The sequence below is a fragment of the Nuphar pumila genome, chromosome 13, assembly GCF_984573655.1.
Source record: "Nuphar pumila chromosome 13, dmNupPumi1.hap1.1, whole genome shotgun sequence".
In the NCBI taxonomy this organism is placed as follows: domain Eukaryota; kingdom Viridiplantae; phylum Streptophyta; class Magnoliopsida; order Nymphaeales; family Nymphaeaceae; genus Nuphar; species Nuphar pumila.
Window position 1 is genome coordinate 89,396,866 of NC_143261.1, and position 23,798 is coordinate 89,420,663.

Genomic DNA, 23,798 nt, shown 5'->3' on the forward strand with positions numbered 1-23,798 from the left:
TCATTTGTGTGTTTGAATATGCTTTGCGAACCTATTTTAAAAAAATAAGTGTGTTGCATGTTCAATAAAATCTTGCAAAGATGTATAAAACACTTTTGAGATGTGTGAGTGGTCGTATGTGGACCACTACAAGCCATGTAGGCTAGAAACATGTGTTGCTTCACTTATTGTTGATTTTATTTATACATTGCAAAATTTATTTCTAAAAATTTAATGGTTTTTCAAAATTAATTGCATTGTTAAATTGTGTGGATCAGGGCCTGAAATTGGTTTTGCATGTTGATTTGCAAAACAGTACTTGCGTAAAGAACTTGAAAGTTATTTGAAAAAGGTAAAAGAGACCAAACAATGTAATTAATTTCTTCTTTGATGTTCTTTCCACAGTATAGGGATCTTGGATGGCGGTCTTGGGGGACCATGAGGATACTAAAACTCCATATATGATTGTGTCGCTGAACTTGATATAGCGGTTCACCTTTCAGCCACGGTTTTAGGAAGATTCAACCACTTTGTCTCGAGGTTGTGTTATTGACTCAGTTGTAGTTATTGGTATACCAAGAAAGTCGCATTAGTGGATGTTGATATTTTGGATGTCCTGGCATTAGATGTTGATTTCTAATGTTCTAATGGATGATGTCGATTCTTGATATCGATCGAAAAACAAGTGTGAGACCCAGTAATAAAATATAAATTATGTGTCAAGCTACAACTAGTAACCTAACTTGGACTTCGAGAATGTTGTGCCAATTTTGAATATCTGTGGATTTAAGGAAAAGGAAAAACTAAAATTATACCCTAAAATTTTCAACTTAGAAACTTAGAATTTTAACCCTTTTTTTTAAATAGCAGAACAAAAATAATTTGAGTTTTGAAAAAGTCGGGCAATTTCAGCGGGTTACAAAAATGAGAAATATGTTTAAAACAGAGTTGCATAATCTTAAGAAGTTAAAACCATTCCATGCATTGTAAATAGAAAAAGTTATCCAAGTTTATACATCATCAAAAGTTTAATTAAAATATCCCATAAGAATGTGATAAGCCATAGTTGGTTCCAAGATCGGAACGTAGTTAGGGATGGTTGGATCAAGGCCACGTCGTGCATCGAGCTCTTACATAGCATTATTTTTCACTATCTGTGCCCCATAACAATGGAGTCAAACTCTTGCAAGCAGGTAAGCAAACTTAAGCACCATGCATTATGATAAGGAATCAAAATATCTATCATATTATCTAATATGCAATTATCAATGTTACTAACATGCTAGAATTATGAAATAACATGTTCGTAAGCTTAACAACATCAATAGCATAATTACAATAATGAGATATCAATAAGAACAACATAATATCAAATAAATTGCATCTAACTATGTCAGTAAGTTAGTAGTGTTAGCATTAAATTTTGATAGTCTTAATCCTTCGGGTACGCAGAGGTGGTCATCACGACAATGAGAGATACTACCGTGTTTATTATGCAATGGTAAATTTGTTGTAGTTTCTGCTACCCGGATCCCCAACCCAAGTCGTGGTCTCCTTAGGACTGAGAGATGATCAGTGCATGGGTAAATTTGGATTGCAATCCCTAGTGCTGCAGCATCTAAGGTCTACTCTCTATCTGGTGACCTGGACCTTCTTGACTCCTAGTGACAGAGGTCTGAGGATGCCTTGCTCCTCATTTTTCAAGTGGGTATGACATGTAGTTATAAAATTCTACATGCAACATTTGTCACTTGAGGTTATACCATCCACCTTATCTTGGTGAACCAGTGTGAATGGGTGACTTGGGTGGCTTCATCTTCATTATGGATATGTTAGTAGTCATACTCTTGTGTCATATGAGGTTTCAAGGCTCAATAGCCCCATACTCCCCCCGCAAGGCAGTATGTCATGACAAGGTCTATGCTCAACTCAAATCATATTCCCCTTTGAAAAGCACCTTGTCAATGATGGCGTAAATATCATATTTAAATATGTGGGAGTTAGTACAAGTAGTGAGACTTTATCTCATGGGGTCCAGCCACCCAACTTTCAACAGAACACTTATTTCTTTTTTGTAATTTAATTCATTTCACACATATATGAGATGTTCATCATGCCTTAATGCATCAATAATTATCATGATAAGTTGAGTGCAACAATATTTCATTTTACAAAGGCATCATGTATGAAAGTATGAACATCATTATCACTGGCCTATATGCAACATGTACTACTTATGCATTTCATTTGTCATATGCACCTTCTTTGCCTAACCTTTCATTTTGTAGGCAATACACACACAATCACATGAGTGTTATATATATTTATATGATATTTAGCATATCCATAGACAAGTATGTAATGTACTTCAAGCATAAGTTAGTCTAAGTCAATGCACATTCATCATATTTACAAGCACATGTATGTGTTTTTCATATGCAATTTTGCCATATTATTGCCTAGCCCTTGGGCTGAGTTCATAGAGTTTTGATTGCTTCTTGCATACGTGAACTATTTTTAATGTTTGGCCATGGTCTAAGTATAGACATATCTAGCCCCTTTCTAAGACAATGATATTTGTAACTGATATGATAGTTGAAATCATGTCAATTTCAAATATTGGATACCAACTTCTTGGTAGTCTCATTCCTTTGAGCATAACACCCTTATGTGTGTGGGTTTCGTATCGAATCCTTTCTAAAGATTTTCATACAAATTATATTTGAAAAGAATTCTTTTGGTAGAATATTTTTGACATTTTCCCAAGGTCCAGTTGGTGAATATGGATTCCAAAAAATCCATTTAAGTAAATCCAATTTACACAACTCCATTGAATGAATCCAAAAATCCATTTGAGAGGATCCAATTCATTTAGGTATATCCAAATCTATTTGAGAAAATCCAAATCCAAAAATTCATTTGAGATTATCTAAATACATTTGCGTAGATCCAAATTCATTTGGATAAATCCATATTCAAATCGATTTGAGAAGATCCAAATCTATTTGGGTAGATTCAAATCCAAAATCCATTTGAGTAAATCAAAATCTAAAAAACCATTTGAGAGGATCTAAATCCATTTAAGTTTATCCAAATCCAAAATTCCATTTGAATGAATCTAAATCTATTTGAGTTGATCCAAATCCAAAATTCATTTGGGTAAATCCAAATACAAATCCATTTGAGAAGATCTAAATCTATTTGGCTAGATTCAAATCCAAAATTTATTTGAGTGAATCCAAATCCATTTTCCATTTTTTTTTAAAACGTATAGTTTTTCAAAAATCTAATTTTTATTTAGAGAAATACGAATTTTTAAAAGAATCTATTTTCATTGGTTAGATGAACCACAACAATCCGAATTTCTTTAATTTTATCTTTAATTTATCTAATTTACTTTGATCATAATTTTAATGATCATAGTTGCCTGATTTTTTTAAAATTTGATTTTTTTCTCAATCACATCATGCAAACTTTTGAGCATATAGTTTTCCATATTTACATGAATAAGATTCAATAATGCATTTATAATCAAGACATATCCTTTCACATGATTTTTCAAAAGTACAATTTCAATTTATCACTAGCACATGAATTTCTAAAACATCTTTCAATTTGGATGTAGTATGATTTGAATACTTCTAAAATGCATAAATGCACATATCTTAAAACAAAATTATTCTTAATGCCAACTAAACCTTTCCATGGTAATAAACTATGAAAAATCATTTTTCTTTTCATATGAACATAATAAAGAAAATCGTGTAAGTTGAGAAGGGATAAAGATAGAAAGAGTAGCAACATGCTCAATTCCTATATCCACGTGTTATGAAAGCACATGTTTATATGGTTGAAAATAGAGATTAGGAGATAGAAGAGAAATTGAATATTATCAAGATGCATAAATATTCAATTTACTTACCTTGAATTGTGACTTAGGCTTGAGTTTCTTCTTGCTTTGGATCTTTTAAAGCACTATGGGAGTAGAGAAGAGTTTCTAGAGAGGCACCCTTCACTAATCTCAAGTGAAGAAAGAAAAAACCCAAAAAACAAAAAAAGAGAGAAAAACAAGAAAGAAAAGGAAGAGAGAAACTCTTGGATGCTTAAACCTCTCCAAGGGATGGGTATTTATAAGTAATGATTACTTTCTAAATAGATGTCTAGGATTAATTACAAAGAATAAAGGGTTATGATTAGATCGTCTCAATTCTTCAATAATTTCCTCCCAAGCATAACCCTTGGCCCTATTATGAAGACCTATTTAAGCTAGATATTTTAGCCTCTAGAAGATATTTTGGAGATTCATATGAGATTCACTTTGATTTAAGAAATATTTGGAGATTTTATTGGATTTAGAAAATCCAATCTAATCATGAGAAAAAATTGCCCCCCTCTAGCATACTTGCATTTGGTTTGATTTAAATTGGTAATTTCTACCTAATTGTACTTTTTAGTTACTTTAACTTTTTATTATTTTATTTGGTTAGATTCCAACTACAATTATTATTTAGTTGTTTTTTCTACTTTAACTATGTACCTTTCTATTCCTTTTGAATATTCTTACTTACTTTATGATAATTTCATATTGAGTCTTGTATTATCCAAAATTCAATTACAATGCTATACTTTCAAAAATTCATTTACAAGGTTATACTTTTTGAAATTCATATACAAGGCTATATTTTTCTAAAATTCATAAAGGCTATATTTTTTCAAAATTCATATACAAGGCTATATTTTTTCAAAATTCATTTACAAGGTTATATTTTTTTAAAATTCATTTACAATGTTATATTTTTTCAAAAATCATTTACAAGGCTATATTTCTCAAAAATTCATTTCTGACCAGTTATTCTAAGTTTGATTGGTCCTATCAATTTATTCTAGATCTTGGAGATACGAACCATAAGTAAGATTGACATAAGAAAAATATCTGAAAATTCATGGGTCTTATAGATATATGTAAACATATATTGGAGATATTTATTTATATGTGTAGTTTTATCAAAATTAAAATTGTGTTCATATGTACATTCATTAGTCTACAAGAATGTGACATAGCATGAATAAGATGTCCATGATACTAATTGTTTTGCATATAAATTGAATATATGATTTGCATGACCATGTGTAATGCATGGAACGCTTGTTGTTAAATGCATTATTTTAGTAATTATACAGTTATGAATATTGCAGGGTCATGAATTATGTGAGAGCTCAAGACTGAGCTTGTGGTTCCACAGAACCCTTGTGGTGCTATATGGGCATGACGGAATTTCTATGTGATTTTCATGTGAATGTTATGACCGTGTTCAATGTACAGCTCATCTAATAAAAAATGCATATTCTTATAAACTTTTACACAATAATGAAAATTACATTGTCATGATTATGCAAAATTTCAAAACTGAGCTTGCGGTTTTCCAGAACCCTTGTAATGTCATATGAACACTCTTGAAATGTTGTACTTGAGATAGGTCATGTATTTGCATGATCAGTGGGGTATGATGTGTATACCCTAATTAAGAAATAATATTTAAAATAGTTCAAGTACAAGTACTCAGCTCGGATTTCAACCATGATTCTAAGAATTTTTGTTAATGCTTATTGGGCACGAGGTTGATGATGTGCATACACTTGATCACCTCGAGGGTGGGTTTAGGATTTTGGGAATCCCTTGTGGTGCAATGACTCGCACAAAGAAATAAACAAAATTTAAGATATGCATATATAACCTAACTGTGGGATTCTGGGTATACTTGAAAGATAGTATATGTTATCAGTTTCACAGGGTTCTGGGTATACCTAAAAGACAGTGTATGTTACTGGACCCATGTTCTACCTTGGAAAGGGTAGATGGTACAAGCTTTGTGGGACAGTTATATTTTTTTGAGAACGAGGCGTCTCACCCAGTCCCCAGTCCTCAGAGTTAGGGGTCAGGACTACCAATGCCTCCTTAGTGGTAGATTCAAGTCTTCTGCAGAAGTTTCTAAGGTGCATCCTATTTCTAGTTGTCATTGGGGAGTACTCTCTCGGTCGTGAATCATCCTCTTTCAGTATTTGTACGGCTAGTCACATGGGGTTGAAAAAGCTTAACAGACCCCCATGTGATCTTGGTCTACTACGATGTTGAATGCCTATGTGTACCCATAGGGTAATTAACAAGAGAAACATAAAGTCAACTCACCTCTAGATGTCTTTAAGTACATACACTGCTAGACATTGCATTTGTTATAGCATAGTTGAGGTTCATTTATGTGAAGCATTGATTAGTAATGTTTTCCTTATATACTGCATCATAAACTGTTTGTATTAAATGAATATCATAGAACTCTTATGTAATTTTATTATTATCATTATTCAAATGTGATGCACTTATACTTGTACACATGACACTGAGCACATTCATATTGATATTATGCTTCTTACTCAGACTGGTTGTAGTCTGAAGCTTCTGCTTCTCTTGTTTTTTTTAGGAACAGAATAAGGTACATAGAGCGTATTACAACGGCATCATGGCCGGAGCCATGAGATTCATTATTTATGATTCTGCATTACTCTGATAAACATTTCGATATTTTATTTATGATTTGTAATAATATTGGATATTCTATTTATTGATGGTATTAAATATTACTCGAGTATTCTCTATTATACCCTGTAAGTCGCCCAATTGTTTAATCGAATAAGTTAATCTGTATTCTTCTGTGATATATTTAAAAAGAAATTTTATTCCAAAAAATTTTAGTCAAATTTTTGGGGTGTTATAATATCGGTCATCCCTGCAAGTTGTACGGTGCGAGTAGTGTCCCACCACTTTCTAGCATCGCCCTTCAAGCGATAGGTACCAAAGTCGGTTTGTCTATCTTCGGGAATAGGCAGAACCCAGAAAGCTCGATCGATCTCCTCAAGCCAGTTTTCCACAGCTTCGAGATCGGCTTTCCCCTCAAAAGTCGGTGGTTTCAATTTCAAGAACTTCTCTTAGGTCACAGGTTCTGGGTTTGGGTTCTAATGGATGACCTATATGGCCGAAATAGGGCGGTTTTGATTTTCTGCTAGTGCCTAAATGGCCTGGCCGATATTCTCGAGGGTGTTTATAACGAAACCCCTCTGTGTTTGTCAATCGTCACTGGTGTCAGTCTTATTGGGAGCATTTCTACTGAAAGTGTTCCTACGATGAGCCATCTATAATATATATATATATATATATATTAAATACCACTTAGCTACTGTGCAACTCAATAATCTCAAACATTTTTTATTTTATATAATTCTCATAATATTCACAAATGCAAAAATTTCGCAATGAAACACAGGATTATTATTGAAACATACTTACAATGAGATGCCAGATTGTTGGGTGGCTGTGAACTGATAATTTTTCAATCCCAAGCTCTAATACCAACTGTAACGGCCCTACATATTTCAACCCAAAAATACCAAGATTTTTTTTTCAAATTTATAAAATAATGATTTTATTTTTATTTTTATTTTTATTTTTATTTTTATTTTTATTTTTATTTTTATTTTTATTTTTATTTTTATTTTTATTTTTGTTTTTATTTTTATTTTCTTTCTAAAATATAATAATACAACAATCTCATCAATGGACTCGTTCCAACCATATCAAGTACCAGACGGCTTGCCTGAGCACAAGTGTGAGCATGTCTTAGCCTTTTAGTGCCAAATCCAGTACGAAACCACTGTCAACAAATTCGATTAAACCATTACATAACAGAAATTATTAAACCAAGTCTTTCATCATTGGCATCGCCTTAATCGAATTAAGCTCTAGGGAGTTAGCCTACGCATGCACTAGCGTTTAATAGTTTCGTAGAACAAAGTTTGAAATTAAAGCATCTAAATGACAAAATCTTTAAGTTATTTCTTATGTGAGTAAACATAACGAAAAAGTATTGATTTTTGGAAATCAATTTCATAAGTTGGTTTCTTGGTTAAATCTCCCGAACACATTATATTTCAAGAATTACTATCATCACGTACCATGAATAGAAATTGACTAATCATAGAATAATTGTATTTTAGAATTGAACCAATAAATCAATTATTCAATTAAATAGTCATTGAAATAATAAAAAAATATTAACATTAAACGAAACAAGAAGCCCTCGAGATCATTGAAAACATCAGTGTGCACAACCCCCTCCAGCATCCTGCACTCGCTCAACCATCACATATCTTCTGAAAAACATTTTTTTTTTGAAAGAATGAGACTTTGGAAAGTCCTAGTAAAATTTACTCAACTAATACAAGATACAACACATAAAGCTTGCATGATATAAATATCTCAGAATTTGCATCAACTATTAACAAGGCAGATATAAGATTTTCATAAGCTATTTATGCATCTATAATTCAAAAGCAAGTTTGAAATAACAATCTCAAGCATTTAACATCAAATCCAGAAGACAACAAGATATGTATCAATGAACATAAATTTATAAACTTTCAAGAACAAGAATAAAATGCAGTAAAGTAAAGTGAGAAAGTATTTTATGTTTCACTTGATTACCATGGCCTACTTGGGTACAATGTAGGACCAACCCGAAACAGACAGACTAACTTGGATGTTTATTATGCTATGTATTTTATTTTTTCTGAGTAGCCCCTAAGTCATACCCATCAAGGACGGAGCCCAGACCGTGAGAGGAAGCGGGCTGCTCTGAGAGAATTCTACTCGAAGGAGTGGCTAGAGGCCACAATGATGATCATGATCACTCACTTCTGTAGAGACTGTGAGGGACCGTTGAGGCATTGTGTAATACCCTAATTTTTATAACCCAAAAAATGGTAGAAATTTTTTTTTTTGAAATACTTTAACAAATACAGCAGAAAAACTCATCAGGTCTAAAATTTGGCATGCTACTTCACATAATCATTTACAAACATACAATTGTGAACTTAAAGCAAATTCAAACATCCATACGATAATAAAAATCAATGTCCACACATGTCCAAAATTAATTACAACTGCCCTTGAATTAAATTTAAATAATAATAATAATTAGAGTCCAAAAATCTATGAAGGCAAAGGAAAGGTAGAATTAGTCTCCATCGCAACCTCCCGCCTTCGCACGTAAGCATCTACTCACTTCTTGAAAACATAAAATCATATGGGGTCAGACACAACTTGTCTCAGTAGGGTGAAATATACTAAACTCGTAAAATAGAATATGAAACAAGTATTTCATCTAATTTTTTATGAGATAATCAAACCAAAATTAAGGAAATTATGCATATATTTTAATTAAGCGTATAAGCATATCCAATAACAAATATGCATGAACCTATAAAATGCAAGTACTTACCATATGCAAAAGTCCTTCGATGCATGAATCGATTCTTGTCTTTAATTATATTTTCTTTCTTAAATGATGTATGCTATGTCTAACTAATGTGCATACATATTAGGTTTCATTTCTTAACCCTATTGGTACGACACTGCCTTGAAAACCTGGATCAGGACCATGGCGCAGGGGTATTTTCATATATAAGGGTGGCTTTGACCTGGCCAGACACCTTTCAGCATAGAGAGGGTGAGGGACAACAACTCGAGAGAGATTCTCAACACCTTTAATCCTGATGCATCAGATTTTTACTCATGAATATCTTATCCTCTATGTTGCAGTCTATTGTAGAGGTTTTTCCATAAAATCATGGGAGGAGAGGTGCAACCTTCCATGCTCAAAACTTATTTAACCCACAAAGTTTTGTACCACTTACTACTCTCCCAGCAAGTATCTTTTACTTGTGATGTTGTATTGTTTTACTTGATTACTTAATGTCTTACATGAAATCATAATTAAAGCAATAAAAAGGATTCGGCCTCTTATAGAGCAATGGATGCACTTATAAAGCATTGGCATTGAAACATTCATTCATTCATGTTTTTAAACAGAAACATGTGCATATACATAAATGCAAAATTTATTCACCACTTGGCATCCATCCATGCATACATGTCAGCATCATCATCATCATTATCAAATAAAATTTACATAAATTCTAGCAGAAATTTCATTAACATGCATAATCACACTATGCAATTCGGACCCCTCGGACCCTTGGTTGTGCATAGCCCCCTTTTGGGCAAACATGACTTATCATATAAACATACATGCATGCCTCATTATAGGCATATTATACTCTGCATAAAGTCAAACATATCCATGTATACACACTATATATATTGGTTGAATTAAAAGAATTTATGCAAAACATAAGTAATTACGCAAGTAACGGGGTTGGGTACTTAGACCGGTTTCAATTTGTGAAACTCTCAATTTTGTCTGACTATTAAAGAGTTAACCAAAAAAAATTCAATCAGTGAACAAAGCTTAGATTTTCATAATCATAGAAAATTTTGTCAGCTTTACATAGTCGCAAACCGTTCATAAAAAATTCTCTGTATGAGGGAGTTACAAATGTTTTACTACAGACATGACATTTTTTGTTTCAACTGTCATAGAACTGTGCTAAGTCCATGAACAGAGCCCAAAATTTTACAGTAAACGTAAAATTCTTTTAGCTTTCCAAAGCAATAAATTGTTCATCAAAACTCTTTCAAATAAGAGAATTATGAGCATTTTACTGGTTAGATGTCTGGTTAAAAAACTATAATACCGGGTCTATGTATTCGCGTGGGGCCAAACCGAGACACCCGAATCCGTACACCCATATTTTTTGACATAAATTAACTTAAAAAAATAAATAAATTGCACATCTAAGGCTAATATATTGTAAGATAGACAAATCATATTTTTCTTTAGTCGTTTGGCTAGAAAAATGGACTCGTCTTGATCATGGCTTAATTCCTCAGAATTAATTTCTGTAGAATACCCAATTAATCAAATAAATTATAAAATTTACATGCAATTAAAATAAAAAAAATCTATAAAAGTCATAAAATACACACATGAACCTACTCTACCAACTACAATCAAAATATTTCATGATCCTAATTACAAAAATCATGATTTCCTAAATTTACCAAAATATTTTTTGACAAACCCGATATGACTAGAATCACAATATCTCAAAATTTTGATCATGAAAATCCACCAAATTTTTGCAGAATGTCTACAACATCATATACTACTAACCCAAATAAGAATTTTTATAAGAATATTAGCCCAATTTATGTATTTTAAAAATTTACAGTTTTATTTTTTGAGAAACTAATTTTGGGGGAAAAACTTGTTTTCAAGATGGTTTTCTATTGGAAAACTATTTTTTCATTTTTTGATAGTCCTAAGCCAAATCCGCATATATGAGGGTTTGTTTAGGGTCTATGCTTATAAAAAATCAGTACAATTTGTGTTATGAATTTTATTTCGCAAGAGAAGTATAGATCCCCCTACCTTTTGTCAAAAAAATTGCTCCTACATGAACCAGTGGGTCTTTTCGCATGATCCAGTCATTCTACGCGTACCACAACCTCGATGAAACCCTCCTTAAGATATCCTCAATCACGTGAAGCCCTCTCTTGTTGGCCCAAGAGAGAAAACACTAAGAGATTGGGTGTGAAAGGGAGAAAGGGGAGAAGATGAAGGGATTTAGGAGAGAAAGAAATTCTTAAAAAAGATTTTTAAAGGATCAAAATGGAGGGGCGTGAGCCCCTCCATTGCTTTATAGATTTTTATGGGGTGGTCAAGGGCTGGATTTAATCGTGGCCCTTGATCAAATCCAAGGCTACTTCCTATATCTAGTTGTCTCTTTCTTTCCTATTAAAATTTTCTCTAAAATTTATTCTCTTCTTTCTTTCTTTTTTCTTAGCCTAAGCATACTACATAATATATAGACTACCTACCTTACATAGTATAGTATATGCCAAAAAAATCAACTTGCTTGCTTGGTTTTTAGAAGACCCCAGAAGGGCTGGATTTATTTTTTTTGTCTTTCCTTATTACTTAGTTTCCTAATCCCTTCATGGGTCCAGCCCTTGCTGGTAGGGGTGGCAATCGGGTCGGATCGGCGGGTTGGCGTGTCAGCATACCTCAACCCGAACCCGACCCGTTTATTAAACGGGTCAGCTGTGGCAAACACGAACCCGACCCGTTTAATAAACGGGTAACCCGACACGACCCGCCAACCCATTTAATAAATGGGTTGGGTCGGGTAAACGGGTTTTCAGGTTCGCGGGTCAGGTTGGTGGGTCGGGTTGGCGGGTTGGCGGATCGGGTAGGCAGGTTGGCGGGTCGGGTTGACGGGTCGGGTTGGCGGGTTGACGGGTCGGGCAGACGGGTTGGCGGGTTGACAGGTCGGGCAGACGGGTTGGCGGGTCGGGTTGGCGGGTTGGCAGGTTGACCCACCCGCCTAACCCGTTTATTAAACGGGTCAGCCGGGTTGGCATACCCCCAACCCGAACCCGACCTGTTTAATAAACGGGTTACACGGGTCGACCCGTTTATTAAACGGGTTGGCTTAAGCCCAACCCGAACCCGCCTAAGAGGCGGGTTGGCGGGTCGTGTCAGAAATTGCCACCCCTACTTGCTGGACCCTTCTAGGGTCTTCTAAAAATGGTGCCACCCCTTTGGTGTCCATTTTTGAAAAATAGTAAGTTTGACTTTTCAACCCCTTTTTCTTTATTTTTAGTAAGTTTGATTTTCACTTTATTTTCAAACTTGTTTTAGTTTTTACCAATTTAAAACTTTAGATTGGGACTTCACATAGGATGGGGTGGCCCACCTATGGACTCCCACCAATTTATACATGGCAAGAGGAATCGTATTATATGAGCAATGAAAGAAACTTTTGTTGGTAGTCATTGTTAGGATGTTTATTGGTGCTTATTGTATATTTACTTATAGTGGTGGCAAGGTACAAGCATCCGAAATGCACACGACACTGTGCAGAATTTGTATATATTTCATAGGATGCCTAGATAAATTTATGGTTCATTAATGTTGCATTTTTTATACTATAAGTTGTGCACAAAGATCAAGATTGAGATTATGCTTTTAATTTCACCTACTGTTATTAAACATGTATATTGTTGTATAACCAAATCCGTTCATCCTGTTTTTTCTTTTTAGTTCTGAATACATTTAGCATTTGCACTTAGTAAAACAGTTTGACATATTATTAAGGATTTTGTGCTCTTTTTCTCTTCGATGGAGTATTGGGCATTTCATTTGGTTATAGAAGAACTTTGTAAATGAAGTGATGTGGGGTATATAATTGTGAGTGTGTTTGTGATGATCACATGCATGTGGACGTTCTACACATTTGCCTTATTGTGAATAGTTTGTTTGTACATGTAAATTTTATTTCTTTTCTGCTGGTCAAAGTGATGGGGTTTTCTTTCCCATCGTTTTGGTCATTATTCATGAAGTAATAGCGGGTATATATATATATATGTATGTATGACACATTTGATCAATTAATTTCTTTGTCCCTTACACTCATGTACTAAATCATGCTTAATTGCTTTGACCATTCTATTCCTTTAGTGGGTTTCACCTTTCTTTGATTTTCTTCTTTGAATATGCCATCCTTGCCGTTCGGCTTCTCGTGTCTTTGGGAACCCTAATTCACTGGGAATGCCGGGGGGAGATCTCTTGCCTATGCAATCAGCTGGGTCTCTCATCGATCTGTTGGTGGGTGTTAAAGTTGTGTGTGTGTGTCTATATATATATTATTTATTTATTTATTTATTTATTTATTGTTGTTTTGTATTTATAGCAGGCAATGCTCATTAGGGCTATTTTGATCATTTTTCTCTTATGTAATAGGTTGTGTCGATTGGGGGCACTTTTATCTTTTTATTTTTTGTATCTTTTTTGTTTTGTTCTAGCCGTTGGGCATTGTAACCTCTATAATTATGGGAGACTTTTCCATATTTTCTTAAGGCTTTCTTAAGCTTTTTCAATAATATTTTATATTTATTTTAGTTATGCTCTTGTCCATAAGTGGCTTATATTCTTGTTTGTATTGGCCCATGAAAGACTTGTTACTTTTGTATACATTCTTGTAATCTTATAAGCCCATAGTGGCATACATTCATGCACTTTTTATATTTCATTACAATGGGACTCTGTTTTGGGGCAGCATTTCTAATCCGGTTTTCACACTTGCCCGTCAAGGGAAATCTCTCTCTCTCTCTCTCTCTCTCTCTCTCTCTCTCTCTCTCTCTCTCTCTCTCTCTCTCTCTCTCTCTTTCTCTTTGGGGCAGCATTTCTAATCCGGCTTTGTCTAGGGTGAGCCCACAAATATTTGACCATGATAGCAATGCTTTCTCTAATGGAGTTCAGTCGTCAGCTTTTTCTCAAGCTCGGGGCCTGGTATCTGCTTCTCTTTGTACCAATTGTCATTTCAGCTTAGAGGCGCGGTTGGGCAGGCTTGCGCTTGATGCACAAAGGACGAATTTGCTATCGTCCCTTATTATTTTTCCCTCCAGACGCTATGACTATCTGGTTATCAATCTTATTGCGTTTAATGTTAGAACCAACATGGCAATCAGATGCATGGTGCTTGGCTCCTCGGTTCCTCGTCCTTTCCCTGTATCGCATTATGTCTCTGAGGTTTTTTCTTCTACCAAATCTTTTGGTATTCCGTCGGACGCGGTCTCCTTCATTAGTCCAGCACAGGGTCAGCAGCATCCTAGTCCACAACCCCTGGGTGTCACAGTTGTCGATGCAGCTAAGTTGCTGGATATTTCTCTCTCATCTTCATAGCTGCAAGCGATAGCTGTTGATATGGATTCTACGATTTCAGATATTTCTGCGATTATTGGGGACTCTCTCTGCAACTCTGGTGGAGCAGATTGCGAGCAGTTGGGCATTTTCGATGGTCACTTGAGGTCGTCTGTCAGTGTTGGTGGTCAGCGAAGAAGGAGGCCTTCGTTAATTGTTTCGGCTACCGATGCTAGGTCCCCAAGAAGGTCATCTCGGTGCCACCAACCACGGGTTTTTCCAGATTTTGTTCCATGAAGACTGTTTGTTGGAATGTTAGGGGCTTAAATTGTCCCACTAAACGCCTGTTTCTGGCTAATTGGGTTAGGGAGCAAAAGCCCGACCTTCTTGCTTTATGTGAAACTAAAATGGAGGTTATCTCGCTCGTGGTCGTTTCTAGCATCTGGCAGGGAGCTGACTATTTCTATAAGTCAGCGGTAAATCATGCAGGCGGTATCCTTATCTTGGGAAAGCAGTCTTTAAATTTATCACAGCTGGATGTGGGTATTTTCTCTTTGTATGTTGCTTTCAATTTGCAGGCAGTTGATAGAAAAGTAGTGGTTTCTGTTGTTTATGGTCCTAATCTCGCCGCCATGAGGCCCGCTTTTTGGGATGATTTGGATAGGGTTGTCATTTTCAGCGCGGATTGTCACCTTCTTATGGGGGATTTCAATTGTTTGTTATCTATCCATGACTCTAATAACCTCATAATTCCCAATCCCTCTATGCGAGGTTTCCAAGACTTTGTTCACCGTCATTTTCTCTACCCTATTCCTTTAACCGGGGAGCGCTTCTCTTGGTCGAATATGCGGTCTCGTTTGTGCTGTAGGGTCCTTGATAGGGTCTTTGTCACACCTAATTTATTGGACCTCATTCCCGACATTAAGTGTGTGTTGTTTGCTCCCTCTATCTCGGATCATGGGCAGATCATCACTCATTGGGGAGATGGCTTTCAACCCACTAGGAGCTTTGCGTTTGAAGAATGGTGGCTTCAGGAGCCAGATTTTCTCACGGTTGTTACTAATTCTTGGAACAAAACTGTTGATATGCATTGGGCCGCGCTACGTGTTCAAAATAAGCTTTCTCGTCTAGCTAAGGATATCAAAGCTTGGCTTCATAGTCGTAAGGTGGAGAAATTTCAGCAAATAGCCACATGGGATCAAGAGATTTCTGAGTTGTATCAGTCTATGTCTTCTCCTGACTCTCTTTCTGATTTGCAACTTCTCAATCTTCAGGCCAGGTCCTTAGAATTAACCATGCTCTTGAAAAACTGGATGATCAAAGAGGAAATTCGTTGGAAGCAAAGGTCTAGGGTGAAATGGCTTGCGGCTGGTGATGGAAACACTAAATTTTTTCACTCATATGCTTCCCATCGTCATAGGAGGAAGGTTGTTCCTTCTATCTCCATTGAGGGTGTTTCTTATCTCAATCAGCACGTTAATCTGGCAGTCTCGCTATACTTTAAGGACTTATATTCTGCTTCGTTAACTGCGGAGGGTGTCTTTGGTAATTTCCTAGTTGTTTCAATTCAGCTTGAGCAAGCCAGATATATGCAAAGAAGGTTCTCTGAAGATGAGATTTTTTCGGCCATTAAGGATCTGTCGGGTTGGAAAGTGCCTGGCATTGACAGGTTTCATGTCGACTTTTTTAGAATCTTTTGGGACTGTGTTAAATCAGACGTGGTGAGTATGTTCGATGAGTTTCATCGTAACTCCAGACTGCCTTATCATTTGCATGTTGCTATTATTTCGCTCATTCCGAAAGATGATGAGGCCAATGATATTTCTCGATTCCGACCTATCTCAGTTATGAGTGCTCTCTATCGGATGTTTGCCAAAGTTTTGGCGAATAGGTTGAAATCGGTGGCTAACCAGATTTTTTCAGACTCTCAGTTCGCCTTTATCCGTAATAACAGGGTCCATAACTCGTTCATCATGGGGTCCGAGGTGGTCCATTCCTTGCAGCATAGCGGTCAACCTTACTTTGTCCTTAAATTAGACTTTCATAAAGCTTTTGACTCTGTGCATTGGCCATTCTTATTTCAAATGTTAGCAAATTTCGGTATTGGTCGTCGTTTTTCTGGTTGGGTGAGAGAGCTGGTCTCAAATGCCCAGGCCATGTTAAATATCAATGGTATTAGAGGAGACCGGTTCAAGCTAGGGCGGGGTTTGCGGCAAGGGTGCCCCCTATCACCTTTGTTGTTCAATGCAGTTGCTGAGGGTCTTGTGGTCTTGCTTAAGCGGGCTGTTGTATCAGGTTTCATTGATCCTTTGCAGGTTTTCGACTTCCCGGGTCATATTCTTACTTATGCTGATGATATGATCATTTTTGGTCGTGCAAATGTTCAACAGATGCTCAGGTTCAAGCTTAGCATTCAGTTCTTTCTCTCCATGTCTGGGCTTTCTCTAAATGAGACCAAATGCTCTATTACCATGTTCAATGTTAATGCCAATATGCTTGCAGCTGGAAAGAGAATTTTTAATTGCACTACTTCTGACTTGCCTATTATGTACCTTGGCTTGCCGTTACAAGTGAAGCCTCTATCTTCAGCGGCTTGGGCTCCGACGCTTCAAAAAGTGAAGCGCAAATTGCTTTCGTGGCAGTCGTCTTATCTCTCTAGCGCTGGACGTCTAACCTTAGTCAAACATGTTCTTTCAACTATTCCAGAATTTTTCATGTCTCTGTTTGTGATGCCTGTGGGAGTAGAGAAGCAGCTGACGCGTTTGCTGGCAGGCTTTCTTTGGTCTGGTTGTAAACTCAAAGGTAAGCGTCACTTGATTGGTTGGCGTTCGGTGGTTCTACCTCGACGTATGGGTGGTTTAGGCATCCCAGTGCCCAGACTGCGAAGCATTGTTCTTCTCGCCAAGCAATGTTGGTTGGCCCACCAACCGGATAACCCTTGTGCTAGTTTTCTTCTTGCTAAATATGGGGATCCAACTCTTATTCCGGTTCGTCTGGGAACCCGAGGTTTGGCGCTCTCGCACTTGCGTAAATCGTGGTTGAGGGCTTTAGCCTGCTTTAGAGACCATTTTGAGGTCTGCGGAAATTTTGGTCAGTGGTTGCAGTGGGCGTTGGCACCAAGCGGAGAGTTTCTCACCAAAAAAGTCTATAGATTGTTGCTACCGTCAGGGGCTGATTGGTTGCCCGAGGATGTGCTTTGGGCGAAGGGTCCTTCCCCCCGTTCGCGAGTCCTGGCTTGGTTAATTTTGCACGATAGGATCCAGACCCACAGTAATTTAAAGAAGTGGGGCATTCAACTCCCGAGTTGGTGCGTGCTTTGTCAAGCTGCAGAAGAATCTACGTTTCACTTGTTCTGGTCTTGCCCAATATTTATGGAAATCTTTAGTAGAACCTGGAGGCATCCGGAAGTATTTGTTAAGGAGGAGTCATTTGCGCTAGATCTGATATTGGGGCCGGTTTGTATTAGGCGCAGCAAGAGGTGGAGGTTCATTTGGCGGACGTGGTTGCTTACCTCTTGGTGGTTTGTTTGGATGGCACGTAACGATGCTCATTTTCGTCATATTCGAGTTATCATTCAAAATCTGGTGCATAAAATTTTGGTAGATGTTTATGCGATCTTGCGTATGCATCTTAGTGATCTTCCACTCCCTCCTGCTGATGCTACCTATCCTTTGTCACAATCTGGGCACGCGGCTATGGCGTGAGCCCATTTTATCTGTCTAATGTTCTTTTCTCTTGTGCTTTCTTTATTTGTTTTGGCTTTTGTTCTTGTTCAGTTCATGGGTTCAACATTTTGTTGATCTTCATGAGTGGTAATGTTGAATTACTTTCGGCTCTCTCTCTCTCTCTCTCTCTCTCTCTCTCTCTCTTTGTGATTCTACATCATTTCTTTTTTTATTTAGAAGTTTGTGTTTCTGAGGTTAATGATCGAGTTAGGTTACGACCTTTTTGGTTTAGCACTTTCGCACTGGAGCAAATGTACTTCATATCATTTCAGTGTTCTTGAGCTTTGGATATTGGTAACAAATTCAAATGAATAATTAGGTTATGAGTTTAGCACGTTTTTGGTTTAGCACTTTCACAATCAAGTGATAATGTTGGTTTATAGTTATGAGTTAGCGGCTTCAATTGTTAGTTGTGAAATTGAGTCTTGGTTCATTATTTATTCAGTGTTATAATTATTGTCATTTTTTGAGTATGTTTCATGGTGTTTATTGTTATATATGTATTTTGAGTTGTTTTTTAAATTTTTTTATTCAAATATTTTTCTTTCTATGTAAGTATGAAAGTTTCTTACCAATAATGAACAAGACTATTGTTATGACAATCGAGGAATGCAGTGGCTTTTGTTTTTTCTGTCGGTGGTCTTTGTTCCTATATAGTAGGGGTGGCAATCGGGTCGGGTTGGCGGGTTGGCGGGTTGGCGTGTCAGCATACCTCAACCCGAACCCGACCCGTTTATTAAACGGGTCGGCTGTGGCAAACACGAACCCGACCCGTTTAATAAATGGGTAACCCGACACGACCTGCCAACCCATTTAATAAATGGGTTGGGTCAGGTAAACGGGTTTTCAGGTTCGCGGGTCGGGTTGGCGGGTTGACGGGTCGGGCAGACGTGTTGGTGGGTTGACCCACCCGCCTAACCCGTTTATTAAACGGGTCAGCCGGGTTGGCGGGTTGGCATACCCCCAACCCGAACCCAACCTGTTTAATAAACGGGTTACACGGGTCGACCCATTTATTAAACGGGTTGGCTTAAGCTCAACCCGAACCCGCCTAAGAGGCGGGTTGGCGGGTCGTGTCAGAAATTGCCACCCCTACTATATAGTAGTTTTCTGCAAATTTTAGCTAGCATTTTTTGGGGGTTTTTTAGCCGCTAAATGAGTAATAGTGATGGCTCCAGACGTTACCATTAACATGTATTTGTGATGGGGAAAGTCATCACTAATACTCATGAAGTTGTCACTTGTGTGGACCTATAGTGACAGACAAACAAGGAATCAGTGACCGACCAAGGTATTACTACAAATAATAGTGACGAAACATAGTGTCGGACACTACGCCATCACTGTTACTTAGAGTGATGACTCCAACTTTTAAGTGAGGGATTGGAGCCATCACTATAGGATCATTTTGGTGTAGTGACATGATAAAACCTTCTAACATAGATGTTAAACATATTTGTATGGCTGATGTACCATTTCTGCATACCACCTTATGGTATCATGGTAGATAACCACCTTTTATATAGAGAGAGAGTATATATGCTACAATTGTTTGTACCTGCAAAAAATTTGAAATATCATAATGCAAGTTGCTTTGATTCAATCCAACTCAGTAGATACATTCAATATGGGATCGTGTTTTTTGGATGATAAATTGTTTTTTTTAACCAATAATATTACATTTGATTTTTAAATCAAGAGGAAAACTCTCTAAGATTAGAATTCAGAGATCCATGGTATAATTTTTCAGTTCTCATATTCTATGGTCCTCTAAATGTGAATACTTACAAAGGAGTCAAGCTAATATCGGATTAGCTATTTAAGCTATTGGGTCTGAATTTGGTAGTAACTGGTATTCGTATATACCTTTTTTCACCTCATCTGAACAACAAACAATAAATTTGTGAAGGGGTCGGGCAGCTTTCTCAATAGGAAGAGTCAAAAGAATTACAAAACCAACTATCAAATTAAAACCATTCCTGCGTGTTATTAAGGACTAATTCTCGGGAGTGAGAGAGAGACTACGGACGAATGCCAATGCGTCACGTTATCCTCATGGGTATTCGTACCGGCGACAATGGCAAAAAAAAATAGGAGAGAGAGAGAGAGAGTAAAAAAGCTTATTTTCAGACATGAATCTGTAAGGATCTGTGTGATAGAGACAAGGAAGGCTAGCGCTTTCCAAGGTTGGCCTCTCAGCCCTGCTGTCCTTGAGAAGAGAATAACAAACCCAACCATTTTGTTTTGTTATAGAAAGAAGAGGAATCATGACACCCTACCCTTACCTCTACCCCTAAACCCAGAGAAGCGTCCATTGTAGTTTTCGGATGAATGCCATGTGAAACTTAACGTTTCCGCTAAGTGCTAAGTTTTCATCAAATTTTTGAATGAAAAAGGTTATTAAAAAAAACGGTGAAACCCCCAAAAGATGCATGCCTTTGGGGGTCTAGCCCTCCATCTCTGGTCTCTCTCTCTTTTCTCTCTCGGCAAGATGGGAAGAAAGAGGTGACAAGGAACTAAACCCTATTTTTTTTCTCGTTCCTCTCCATTTTTTTTATGTTTTCTTCAAAAATTTCTAGGGTTTTGGTTTCAATCTTTCTTGCAAGGTTGAAATCTTGTCTCTGATTCTCGATTCTGTTTCTAAAGAGATCAAAAGAGGTGAAATTGTTGTAGTGAGCAAGTGATCATGTTCGCCATTTTTGCTAGAATCATTGAAGTTTCTCGATGGAATTTAGGGGTGTAAGAGAGGGAGTTGAATGGCTAATAGAACTGATCCGACGGCCAAGAGCATCCACGAAACGAACCCTCAGAATCTCATCGAGAAGGTTTTGAGGTCAAAAATCTATCAGAACACCTACTGGAAGGAGCAATGCTTCGACCTCACCGCAGAAACCCTCATCAACAAGGCCATGGAGTTGGACCATTCTGGTGGAATGTATGGTGGGAACAGGAAGGTGACTCCTTTTGTAACACTTCAATTTTTATAACCTGAAAAATAATGATTTTTTTTTTTTTGAAATACTTTAATAAATGCAGTGAAAAAACTCAATAGGTTTAAAATTTGGCATGCTACTTTTCGTAACCATTCATAACCATGCAATTATAAAAATCTAAAAGGAATAAATTTTAATATGCATAAAATAAATCAAAGTCTACAACCATTTATAATTAATTATATTTGTCCCTTGCAATAAAAATTAATTAAATAATCAGAGACTAAAATCGTCATAGATATAGGAAAGGTAGGCTCGGTTCCCATTGCAACCTCCTGCCTTTGCATATAAGCATTTATTCACTTCTTGAAAAATATTAAATCATATGGGGTCAGACATAACATGTCTCAGTAGAGTGAAATATACTAAACTTGTAAAACTGAATATGAAACAAGAATTTTATCAGACTTTTCATATTTTAAATCTAAAGATCAACTCATACAACTACACAACTAATATGAGTATACAACTCACTAATTTAAACCAGTATGCATCAATTAACTCATCCAAAGCAAATAAAATGCATGAGTCGTTAAAATGCATGAACTTACCCAAATGCAAAAGCCATTGAATGCATGCATAATTTTTTATCTTTAATTAAATGTTCTTTCTTAAATGATGCATACAATGTCTAACTAATGCACATGCATATTAAGTTATCACTTTTTAACCTCATGGGTACAACACAGGCAGAATACTTGATTTAGGGCCATGGCTTAGGTAGTATTTTACGTACAAGAGTGGCTTTAGCTTAGCTAGGCACCTTTCACCAAGGACATGGTGAGGGACAATAATTCGAGAGAAATTTTCAACACATTTAATTTCGATGTATCGTATTTTCACTCATGAGTTTTTTACCCTATGCGCTGCAGTCTATTACAGATGTTTTCTTTCTCTTCATGGGTGGGGAGGAGCAACCTTCGATGCTCAAATAGAGTTCCATGTAGTCAGATATACCACTTGTCACTCTCTCAGTAAGTATCTTTTACTTGTGATGTTGCATTGTTTTACTTGATCACTTAGTGTCTTACATAAAATCATAATCGAATCCATCAAAAGGATTCAACCCCTAATAGGGCAATGGATGCACTTATAAAGCATTGGCATTGAAACATTCTTTCATTCATGCTTTTAAACAAAAATATGTGCATATATATAAATGTGAATCTCATTCATTATTTGGCATTCATCCATGCATACATGTCAACATCATCATCATAATCATATGAACTTTCATACAATTTTAGTGTAGATTCTATTAACATTCGTAAACATATTACGCAATTTAGACTCTTCGATCTTTTGCTTGCGCATAGCCCCACTTTGAGCAAACATACTTATCATTGAACATACATGCATGCCTTATCAAAGACACATTATACCATGCATAAAATCAGGCATTCTCATGCATACACATTCTATTTATTGATTGAAAGAAAAGAATTTATGACAAACATAATGAACTACGCAAGTACCGAGGTTCGGTTCTTAGATCAGTTCCGATTTGCAAAACTTTCAATTTTGGCTGACTGTTACAGAGTCAACAAAAAAAATTTGAGTCGATGAATAGAGCTGAGATTTTCACAGATTATAGAAAATTTTGTCAACTTTCAGTAGCCATAAACCATTCATAAAAATTCATTTGTGTGAGGAAGTTACGAATGTTTTACTATAGACATATATTTTTTTATTCCGATTGTCACAACGTCGTGCTCAATCCATGAACAGAACTCAATTTCATAGTAGGTAGAAAATTTGGTTAGCTTTCCAACACGAATAATCGTTCATCAAAACTCCTTCAGACGAGGGAGTTATGAGAACTTTACTAGTCGGATGTCTGGTCGAAAAACTGTCATACCAGATCTATGCATTCGGGTGGGCCAAACTGGGTCACCTGAATCCATACATCCGTAATTTTTTTACTTAATTTCAATTAAAATTTTAATCAAAATCACACATATCAAGCTATCATAATCTAAAATAAACAAACTTATTTTTTCTCAACCGTTTGGCCAGAAAAATAGACTCATCTTGCTCATGGCTTAATTCCTCAGAATTAATTTCAATTCAATCTTTAAAATACTATATATATATATATGTGTGTGTGTGTGTGTGTGTGTGTGCATGCACAAAGCATGTTTAAAGGATAACTAGTCTTAGTATAGGCATACATAAATTACTAAATTGAAGTGCCAAAAAAGCACCAGTGAATGCACCTTGATTTGGATATTTGAAACATCAATGTAAAGTCTAATTGGGAGCATCGAAGGATGCATTTAAAAATGAAAGATTAAAGTTGTCATGGTTGAAAAAGACATATGAAAACAATAAGGCTAGAAGAATGAAGGAGAAGATATCATGTGTTATAGGGAAAGCTGGTCATAGGGTAGAAAGAGAGTTGGGGGCATTTTTTCCCTACTTTTTGGGTACTTGTTTATTCATCGATA